Here is a 12,249-nt window from a genome sequence, read left to right as displayed (position 1 = left end):
AGTTTATAGCACATGCTTTCAAAGTTAAGATGATTTATATCATTTGGTCTCAAGACATATTAACTGGATGTGGCATGAATATAATGATTTTTATATTTGTCATTGGAACAATATTGAGTCCAGAAATGTACCTATACAACATCCTACATAACAGGTGGTTTGTTGTGTTTGCTTGTGAAATTATCCTACAGGTTCATGTTTTAGAGCAGTTGGTCACCAGCTGGTGTCATAGTTTGGGGAGGTTAAAGAACCATACTTAAGAGGTGAGGCCCAGCTGTTAGACAAGCTCAGCAGCATTTCTTGATTTTTAACATTTCTTTCTCTTATGGTTCTTCTCTATGAGTAAATCATCCATAAAAAGACACATGAGAATAATTATAGGAACTTTAATCAAAATTACCCAAATTGAACACACAAATACTTTCACTGAGCACTCTGCAGAACAGACTATCACTCAATGATAGACAGAAAGGAAAGTTGTTACAGGTAGGAATGATGCTGGTCCAAGTGGGACAGACAATAAAAAAGCATGTGTCACATGACTCTACTTATATGAAATTCTTCAATATAGGAAATTAATCTTTACCATTACCAAGTGGGTCACATGTTGCCTAGGACCTACTATAGAGGGAAGTTTGATAAAGTGTTATAAAGAAGAATGACAGAACTTGTAGTGTAGTAAGATGACCTAATAGAGATTACATAGGTGTATGAAGCTGTCAAAATTCATCAATATATATTTTAGAAGGCACAATTATTGTTTGCATGTGTCTGTGGATGTAACTCAATAAAACATGCTTGCCTATTGTGTTCAGACCTCTGTGGTAGGTCCCAGCACTAAACACACCAAACACATTTCTGAGGGGTAAAGAGAGGAGGAGGCAGAAAAAGAGAATGGGAACACATATGTATGTGTAGGGCAGTTGCCTGTATGCAAGTGTGACCAGAAGGTGCCTCCATGCTCTCCTCTATCACCACCAATTCCTTTGAGGCAAGGTTACTCCTTGACTCTGCCACCCACGTTTTCTCATCTACAGTGTCAGTCATTCTGCTACAGCAATACCCATCTCTGTCTCTTCCTCAGAGTCAGGTCACATTGTTGCCTGAAATACAAGATGTGTAACATCAGGATCAAAACTCTGGTTCATATGATTGCACAACAAATGTTCCTAACTCCTGAGTCATTCTCCAGCCTTGAGCTTTATTTTTTTTCTGTGGAGTTTTTGAAAATAGTTCCTCCTTTCTCTTAGCCTTGGGATTTTCTCTTATTTTTCTTTTAAATTTAGTATCTAAGTCTTTTTAAAAGAAGAATGCACTGGTATATTTCATTTAGGAACACCCTGAAGCTATGATCCACATAAACTGTAATAATCTGGAGACAAAATGTGCTGCCCTAATGTATGGCGGTTAAATCTAAATGATTGAAGAGAGGTCACTAAATCTGGATACCTACAGATCCAGAGAAACCTAGATTCTTCTGAGGTTGACTTGTGCCGCAGACACTCTGGGTCCCTGTGTCTGTGTGGAATGGGGTCTCTCGACGCGGGTGGGCAAAGCGTGGATGAATGACAGACAGATGCACACAGGAGAGGTTGTGTGTAGAATTTGAATGTAATTTTACAACTTGAGCAACAGACTTTTTATACAGAAGACAATAAAGAAGTTGGGTGACATACCCGCAAGATACAAATGAGATAACCGGATGCTTAATGATTCTTACACAGAACAGAGGAATGAAAATGCAAAGACTGGCAGGAAATGGGCAATAAAATAACTGAGACAAAGTCAGCCCTATCTAAGGTCAGCTATAGTCTTAGAAGCCAGGTGTGAGAACTTTTCACTCCTAGGGCAAGGGCTTTCACACCCAAGTCATGGTTCTAACTAGGGAGTTCCGTTCTAGNTAACCATCTCATGAATAATGCAGTACTCTAAAACCACAGCCCGATCTGATCTGCTTCCTAAACCATTGTAAATTCCTGTAACTCAGCTATAATTCTAAGCATCTATTCTGGTTTCCCCTACGGTCAGAAACTTCTTTCTTCCTAGGTGATGGTAGATTCCTGTGAAGGGCAGTGACCTAACTTTCACTCAAAGAGATAGTGTAATACCAGGGGCAGTACTGAATTCCGAGCCCAAGGTCTTGCTAAGGACGAACTAGGACTGTTGGAACACTGGTGGACAGCTTTAGCTATGTCAGAATTCAATCTTAAAAGGCACTTATGATAGGAAAATATTGAAGGAGAGCACGTGGATCCATACACTAGACTAATGCGGGAATGGAACGCGGGAATGAAAAATTACTGTATGGGTAGGGAATGCTAGACTCCAGGAGGAGAGCTTCCTTGAAACTCTTTTGCGTCATGAGTGACTTTTAAGCCTCTTGGCTTGTCCAGTTGACTCGACTGGAGAGCATAGCAGACTTGTAAGGAAGCAACTGAGTGCACCAGAAGACAGGCTTGATGGGGAAGTAATGCCAAAATCAGCAGCCCCGACCTAGATGCAGTGTCTACATATTGTAATTTTCCTCAAACACTTTACAAAATGATCAAAAACAATTTCAAGGTCATACATGTATTAAAGGTCCTTGGTTTAATTTAATAGTGAATGTGAATAAATGCAAAAAGGATTAACTTACTTGTTATTGAGTAGAAATGACAATGCATGTTCCATGTTTGTTCTTTGACTTTGTAGACTGCCAGGTGCAGAACTAGCTATGTCATAAATACATGTGCAGGTACTCAGGATCATTGTATAACTGCAACATATTATAAGGCATGAAATAGAAATGGCTTAACCTACAGATAACAAAACTGTTAAGGATCTGTCTTCAGGTTATGGGCTAGGGAGTCAAGATTTCAAGTCTTAGAAAAACTGATATACTCAAAGGGTCCATTAGAGGGGTCAACCCAATTTTTAAAAACTACTGTTTTGCTTTATTTGGGATTTTGGATTTGGGGGGTTTTGTTTTGTTTTTTAGACAAAAAATCCCCCAACTACATAACTCACTGGAAATTTAAATAAGTGTATTGTGGTTCACAATTTAAATTCACAATCCATCAAAGCAAGGAAGTCAAATAACAAAAGCTAAAGGTCATATCATATTATTAGTGAGGAAGCAGAAGATGGTGACTGCATGTGGCTTCTCACCTCCCTTTCCACATTTATACTTTCCAGCATTCCAGCTATGGAATGGTGCCTCTCACAGTAGGGAAGTGTGCCCATTGAATTAATTCAACCAAGATAATCCCACACAGGCATGTCTATTTCCCACTTAGATTCTGTAAAGTTGATAGTTAATACTGGCCATCACAGGTTTCCAGAAAAGATTTATATCCTCTATTGTTGGGGATAGACAGAAGTTCTTCTTTAAAGGCTATGAAATGTCCCCCTTTCTGGCCAAATTGAAGAAGATTATTCATAAGATGCATGTACAAGTAAAAATAGGTGGAACAACAATATGAAGTAACCAGTACCTGCATATGTAGCAGAAGATGGCCTAGTTGGCCATCACTGGGAAGAGTATTGCAAACTTTATATGCCCCAGTACAGGGGAATGCTAGGACCAAGAAGTGGGAGTGAGTGCGTAGGGGAGCAGGGCGGGGGAGGGTATAGGGAACTTTCAGGATAACTTTTGAAATGTATATAAAGAAAATATCTAATAAAAAAAAGAAAAAAGAAAATAGATGAGCTGCTCTCGATGCTAAAATCTGACCACCTTTGCAGAGATACTTGAAAAAAAATCTATTTAAGAATTTATTTAGTCATGATAAAAAGAAAAAATTTCATTAGTAAAACTCACTTACTCATATTTATATTTAAACAGAATTCATTAAATCCATTGGGTATAACATTTCATTTTAAATATTTGAGTTGTCATCAAATTGCAGTTTTCCAAACCTGGAAACCAAACATAATGATTTTGAGATGAAGAGTGGAAATGTTTGAACTGTTTAATAAAATATATTACTGGTTCCCAATAAATTCCACTGTATTATTTGCCTTCAATTTTTTTTAAGCTAACTGCAGAATGAAGTGACTGGCCCCGGGTTTGGCATACGGTGTTTTCTTAGGGTTTTACTGCTGTGAACAGACACCATGACCAAGGCAACTCTTAGAAGGACAACATTTAATTGGAGCTGGCTTACAGGTTCAGAGGTTCAGTCCACTATCATGTAGGCAAGAGCAGAGAGGCATCCAGGCCGGTATGGTACAGGCAAAATGGAGAGTTCTACATCATCTGAAGTTCTACATCATCATCATTCAGAAGACCATCATGTGGTCTTCTGAATAAGTGCCTTAAGGTTTTTGTTAGTTTGGCTTGGTTTGGTTTGGTTTGGTTTGGTTTGGTTTGGTTTTATTGGCCAATTTGAAGGCTATTTCTCTGCCCTGCAAAGTTACTTTCTAAAAACATAGAGGCAGGTTACATCTACATCTAGCAGAATACTGACTTCTAGGAAGCTAGAATAAGGGTCTTAAAGCCCATACCCACAGTGATACACCTAATTCAACAATGTCACACCTTCTAATAGTGCCACTCCCAGGGCCAAGTTTATACAAACTATAACAGGTATGGTCCTATAATGTCAACTTTAAAGATAAATGTGCACCCAGGAGAGTGGATATACTTGTTTGGTTTTCAGTTTGATTTGGTATTTATTACTGTTGTTCACTCAAAGATGATAACTTTATCAGATATGGGACCAGTTATCTGTGAATGTCTAAATTACTTGGCATTATTTTCTAACTTACTTCGGTAATTGTTAGGACCTGCTGTAAAATGGCTACTTGATCTCATTGCATCCCCATTTGCCCAGCATTGAGGATCCCTTCAGTCAAATGTGTTGCTGGACAGAGTTCCAAGTATGAAGGAAAGCCAAGGCACTCTTCCTATGTGGTCTTCTGAATAAGTGCCTTAAGGTTTTTGTTAGTTTGGCTTGGTTTGGTTTGGTTTGGTTTGGTTTGGTTTGGTTTGGTTTGGTTTGGTTTGGTTTGGTTTTATTGGCCAATTTGAAGGCTATTTCTCTGCCCTGCAAAGTTACTTTCTGAAAGCATAGAGGCAGGTTACAATGAAAAGAAGAAGCATCATAATGGTTGTTAAGAATTTTTAAGATCTCTTCCCAGAAGACTCCTGGTATCCTATGATCAATTCCACTGTTTTTTGGGGTTTTTTTGTTTTTTTAATCACTGGCTTCCATCAGAATCACTAAAGGCCAACTCCTCAGCTGTTTCTCAAAAGCTTCTTTTCCAGAGTCTCAGGAGGAGAGGTTATTTTTGTTTTGTTTTTTTGTTTTGTTTTTGTTTTTGTTTTGTTTTGTTTTTATCTTTAACAAGTTTTCTGTTGGCATTGGTGTTGCTTACATGGGACCACACTTTGAGAAATCCTAATAAACTCATAGGACTCTACAGTTCCTACTTGGAGTTTAATAGCAGATGTTTATAAGATTTGTTCTGTTTTGTTTTGCTTGACTTCATTTTATTTTATTTTTCCTTTTTTTTCCCTAAACCTAGAGTGATGGTAGGATGCCAGTTGCAAACTCAATAAATAAATAAATAAATAAATAAATAAATAAATAAATAAATATCTTTCCTTTAGTCATTTTATTCATGAGTACACTGTGACACACCAGAAGAGGGCATTGGATGCCACTACAGATGGTTGTGAGCCACCGTGTGGTTGCTGGGAATTGAACTCAGGACCTATAGTGCTCTTAACCACTAAGGCATCTCTCCAGCCTCCAATGCAAAAACTTTTAATGCCTATGCATCTTTCAGCCTTGGAGACCTAAACATCAACAGGAAATATAGACTTGTGACTACCCTAAAATAATAAGTATAATGATATTAAGTAACATATAGTTATCATAGTTCCATATGCCAAGAAGTACTAGTCACTGCCAATTGCTTCCATTTTTGTTTCTGTAGTCTTGGGCAGCTGGAGACAGTAACTTCCTAAAGTTTTGTGGCAGAATATTTGGTGATGATAAACTAGCCTTAAAACCCTGTCTTTTGTAGCGAGGAACAGTCATTAAGCAAAGTCAAATATATAATAGATATATTCCATACAGTAACAGTTGGCTTCACCAGCTAACGTCTGGATGAAAATCAGCAACTGAAGGAAATTAACAGTTTAAAAATATAAGAAAATTTTAAATGAGCCTATGAAAAATAAATGCATCCATAATTATGTACAACATAAGCTAAAGTGAATAATAACTAGGCTATATATTTGATTAAATAGATTCAGAAGACTAATGACAAACAAATTCTGGAAAGATTAAGAATAATACAGTAAACTAAGTGGATATTAGCCAAAAAGTACAGAATATCCATGATATAACCCACAGACCCTAAGAAGTTAAACAAGAAGGCCCAGGTAAGAATGCTTCAATCCCACTTAGAAGGGGAACAAAATAATAATGGGAAGCAAAGGGAGAGAGTGGTTGGGAGAAGAGATAGTGATGGGAGAATGGAGACATTATCAAGTAAGTGGGGAGACAGGAGAAAAGTCCAGAGAGCCAGGAGAATGGATGGAAATATGCAGCTGCCAGGGGTGGAGGGTCTGGAGTGGTGGGTAGAGGGAACCTCTAGAAAGTCCCAGAGACTTGTGATGTGAGAGGCTCCTAGGACTCAGTATGGGTGACTTTATAGCTGAAATGTCCAACAGTGGGGAGATGGAACCAGAAGAGATCACCTCCAGTAGTTAAACAGGGCCCCCAGTGGAAAGATGAGGACACTAACCTACCTTTAAATTTTTTGACCCAGAATTATTCCTGTCTAAATGAAATTCAGGGACAAAAATGGAGCAGAGACCAAAAGAACAGCTGAAAAGTGACCGGTCCATCCCATGGATAGGCACCAAACTCTGACACTATTGCTAATGCTATGTTGTGCTTGCAGACAGGAGCCTAATATAGCTGTCCTCTGAGAGGCTCTACCAGCAGCTGACTGAGACAGATGTAGATACTTACAGCCAACCACTGGATTGAGGTTAGGGACCCCTGTGAAAGAGTTAGGGGAAGGATTAAAGAAACTAAAGGGGAGATATAATATAGAAACTGAGGAAATTGAACTAATCATCAAATTCTTCTACAAAAGCCAAAACTAGAAAATCTGGATGAAAAGAATTTTTTTTTTTTATCTTTTTGAAATAGGATAGCAGATGTTTATATCCCTAGCTGTTCTGGAACACACTTTGTAGACCAGGCTGGCATCGAACTCAGAAATCTGCCCGCCTCTGCCTCTCAAGTGCTGGGACTAAAGGCATGCACCACCACTACCTGGCCTGACAATTTTCTAGACAGATACCAAGTACCAAAGTTAAATCAGGATCATATAAACCACCTCAACAGTCCCATGACTCCTAAAAAATAGAAGCAGTAATTAAATGTCTGCCAACGAAAAAAAGCCCAGGAACAGATGGTTTTAGCGCAGAATTCTATCAGACCTTCAATGAAGAAAGACATAATACCAATACTCTTCAAACTATTCTGCAAAATAGAAACAGAAGGAACACTAATGAATTCGTTCTATGAAGCCACAGTTGCACTGAAACCAAAAGCAAACAAAGACCCAACAAAGAAACAGAACTTCAGACCAATTTCCCTTATGAATATCAATGCAAAAATACTCAATAAAATACTCACAAACTGAATCCAAGAACACATGAAAATGATAATTTACCAAGATCAAGTAGGCTTCATTCCAGGGATACAGGATGATTCAATATATGGAAATCCATCAACATAATCTACTATATAAAAAACTCAAAGAAAATAATCACATGACCATTACGTTAGATGTTGAAAAATCATTTGACAACATTCAATAGCCCTTCATGTTAAAAGTCTTGGAAAGATCAGACATTCTCAGCTAATACCTAAACATAGTGAAAGCAATATATAGTAAACCAGTAGCCAACATCAAACGAAATGGAGAGAAACTTAAAACAAGCTGACTGAAATCAGGAACTAGACAAGGCTGTGCACTCTCTCTCCATCTATTCAATATAGAACTTGAATTTCTAGATAGAGCAATTAGACAACAAACAGAGGTCAAAGGGATTCAAATTGGAAAGGAAGAAGTCAAAAATCACTATTTACAGATGATATGATAGTGTATTTAAGTGGCCCCAAAAATTCCACCAGAGAACTCTTACAACTGATGAACAAATTCGGAAAAGTGACCAGATATAAAATTAACTCAAACAAATCAGTAGTCTTCCTATACTCAAAGGATAAATGGACTGAGAAAGAAATTAAGGAAACAACACCCTTCACAATAGTGGCAAACAATATAAAACATCTTGGTGTGACTCTAACCAAACAAGAGAAAGATCTATATGACAAGAACTTCAAGTCTCTGAAGAAAGAAATTGAAGAAGAACTCAGAAGGTTGAAAGATCTTCCAAGCTGATGATTGACAGGATTAATATAGTAAAAATGGCCATCTTGCTGAAAACAATCTAGAGATTCAATGCAATCCCCATCACAATTCCAACTCAATTCTCTATAAAGTTAGAAAGAACAATTCTCAAATTCCTTTGGAATAACCAACAACCCAGGATAGTGAAAACTATTTTCAATAATAAGAGAACTGGGGGAATTACTATCCCTAACTTCAAGCTGTACTACAAAGCAATAGTGATTAAAAAATGCATGTTATTGGTACAGTGACAGGCAGGGTAGATCAATAGAATAAAATTGAAGACCCAGAAATAAACCCACACACTTATGGTCACTTATCTTTGACAATGGATTTAAACCATGCAGTGGAAAAAATACTGCATTTCAACAAATGATACTGGTTCAAATGGCAGTCAATATGAAGAAGAATGAAAATTGATCCATTATTATCTCCCTGTACAAAGCTGGAGTCCAAGTTGATCCAGGACCTCCATAAAAAAACAGAGATAATGAATCTAATAGAAGAGAACTTGGGAAACACTTGGGCATAGGGAGAAAGTTCTTGAACAGAACACCAATGTCTTATGCTCTAAAATCAGGAATTCAAAATGGTACCTCATAAAATTGCAAACCTTCTGTATGGCAAAGGACACTGTCAATAAGACAAAAAGGTAACCAACAGATTAGGAAACGATCTTTACCAATCCTACATCTGATGGAGGGCTAATATCCAATACATACAAAGAAGTTAGACTCCAGAGAATCAAATAACCCTATTAAAAGTAGGGTACAGAGCTAAACAAAGAATTTTCAACTGAGGAATATTGAATGGTGAGAAGCACCTAAAGAAATGTGCAACATCCTTAGTCATTGGGGAAGTGCAAATCAAAACAACCCTGAGATTCCACCTCAGAATGGCTAAGATCAAAAACTCAGGTGACAGCAGATGCTGGTGAGGATATGGAGAAAGAGGAATACTCCTCCATTGCGGGTGGGATTGCAAGCTGGTATAAACATTCTGGAAATCAGTCTGGCAGTTCCTCAGAAAATTGGACATAGTACTACCTGAGGACCCAGCTATGCCACTCCTGGGCATATACCTAAAAGATTCTCCAACATATAGCGAGGGCACATGCTCTACTATATTTATAGTGGCCTTATTTATAATAGTCAGAAGCTGGGAAAAACCCATATGTTCCACAACAGAGGAATAGATACAGAAAATGTGGGACATTTCCACAATGGTATACTACTCAGCTATTAAAAACAATGAATTCATGAAATTCTTATGCAAATGGATAGAACTAGAAAATATAATACTGAGTGAGGTAAACCAACAACAAAAGAATACATGAGGTATGTACTCATTGATAAGTGGCTATTAATACAAAATCTCGGAATACCCAAGATATGATTCACAGACCATTTGAAGCTCAAGAAGAAGGAAGACCAAAGTGTGGGTGCTTTGGTCCTTCTTAGAAAGGGTAACAAGATACTCACAGGATCCAATGTGGAGTTAAAGTGTACAGCAGAGACTGAAGGAAATGCCAATAGAGACTGCCCCACCTAGGGATCCATCCCATATACAGTCACCATACACAGACACCATTGTGGATGCCAAGAATTGCTTGCTGAAAGGAGCCTGACATAGCTGTGTCCTGAGAGGCTCTGAGAGAGCTTGTCAAATACAGAGGTGGATGCTCTCTGCCAGTCGTTGGACTGAGCATAGGTTATCCAATGGAGGAGTTAGAGAAAGCAATGAAGGAGTTGAAGGGGTTTGCAACCCCACAGAGTGAACAACTATATCAAACAACCAGACGCCTACCCCTCCCCCAGAGCTCCCTGGGACTAAGCCACCAACTAAGGAATACACATGGAGAGACCCATGGCTCCAGCCCCACATGTATCAGAGGATGGCCTTGTTGGGCATCAATTGGAGGACAGACCCTTGGTCCTGTTAAGATAGCTAGATGCCCCAGTGTAGGGGAATTCAAGGGCAGGGAAGCAGGAGTGGGTGGGTGGATAAGGGAACTCCCTCATAGAAGCAATGGGAGTGAGGATGGGATAGGGGATAACATTTGAAATGTACATAAAGAAAACATCCAATTAAAAAAAAAAGAATCAACAAGTGGGACCTCACAAAATTGCAAAGCTGCTGTAAGGCAAAGGACACTGTCAATAGGATAAAATGGCAACCAAGCAACAAATGGGGAAAAAATATTTACCAATACCACATCCAATGGAGGGCTAATATCCAATATATACAAAGAGCTCAAGAAGTTAGACTTCAGAGAACCAAATAGCCCTATTGAAAAATGGGGAACAGAACTAAACAGAGAATTGTTCAACAGAGAAATGTTCAACATCCTTAGTCATCAGGGAAATGCAAATCAAAACAACCCTGAGATTCTACCTCACACCAGTCAGAATGGCTAAGATGAAAAAAAAAAAAAAACCTCAGGTGACAGAAGATGCTGGTGAGGATGTGGAGAAAGATGAACACTCCTCCATTGCTGGTGAGATTGCAAGCTGGTATAAACATTCTGGAAATCAGTCTGGCAGTTCCTCAGAAAATTGGACATAGTACTACCTGAGGGCCCAGCTATACCACTCCTGGGCATATACCCTGAAGATATTCCAACATGTAATAAGAACACATGTTCTACTATGTTTATAGTAGCCCTATATATAAAATCACCACAAGCTGGAAAGAACCCAGATGTCTCTCAACAGAGGGATGGATACAGAAAAGGTGGTAGATTTACACAATGGAGTACTACTCAGCTATTAAAAACAATGATTTGATGAAATTCTTAGGCAAATGGATGGAACTAGAAAAATATCATACTGAGTGAGGTAACCCAACAACAAAAGAACACACAAGGTATGCATTTATTGATAAGTGGACACTAGCCATCTCATATACAGTCACCAAACACAGACTTTATTGTGATGCTGGGATGTGCTTGCTGATGGGAGCCTGATAATGGCTATTTCCTGAGATGCTCTGCCATAGCCTTACAAATACAGAGGCAGATGCTTGCAGCCAACCATTGGACTGAGTATGGGGTTCCTGATGGATGAGTTAGAGAAAGAGCTGAAGGAGTTGTGGGGGTGTGCAGTCCTATGGAGGGAGCAACCGTGTCAACAGGACAGACCCCTTCCCCAGCACCGGAGCTCCAAGGGACTGGACCACCAACCAAAGAGTACACATGAAGGGACCCATGGCTCTTGCTGAATATGTGGCAGAGGATGCCCTTTTTTGCATCAGTTGGAGGAGAAGCCCTTGGGCCTGAAGGTGTTTGATACCCAAGTGTAGAAGAATGCTAGGGCAGGAAGACAGGAGTGGGCGGGTGGGTGGGAGAGCTCATAGAGGCAGGGGTGGGGGGATGGGATAAGGGATTTCTGAAGGGGAGACCTAAAAAGGGGAACACATTTGAAATGTAAATAAAAAGAATATCTAATTTTAAAAAAGGAAAAGAAAAGAAAAATAAGATCAGTATCTTAGAAGATTAATATTGACATACCAAGATACACAAATGCTACATTTGTTTTACTCATGTTGAAAAAAATATTTTTTACATTTGATGAGTATGAAGTGCCCCTCCTTGTCTTTTTTGATGATTTTGGGTTGGAAGTAGATTTTATTAGACATTAGAATAGCTGCTCCACCTTGTTTCTACATACCATTTGCTTGGAAAATTGTTTTCCACCCTTTCATTCTGAGGTAGTGTCTATCTTTTTCTCTGAGATGAGTTTCCTGTAGGCAGCAAAATGATGGGTCTTGTTTGTGTAGCCAGTTTGTTAGTCTATATCTTTTTATTGGGGAGTTGAGTCCATTGATATT

The sequence above is a fragment of the Mus caroli genome, chromosome 12 (genome assembly GCF_900094665.2).
Source record: "Mus caroli chromosome 12, CAROLI_EIJ_v1.1, whole genome shotgun sequence".
NCBI classification, from domain to species: domain Eukaryota; kingdom Metazoa; phylum Chordata; class Mammalia; order Rodentia; family Muridae; genus Mus; species Mus caroli.
This window is presented reverse-complemented; position numbering follows the sequence as displayed.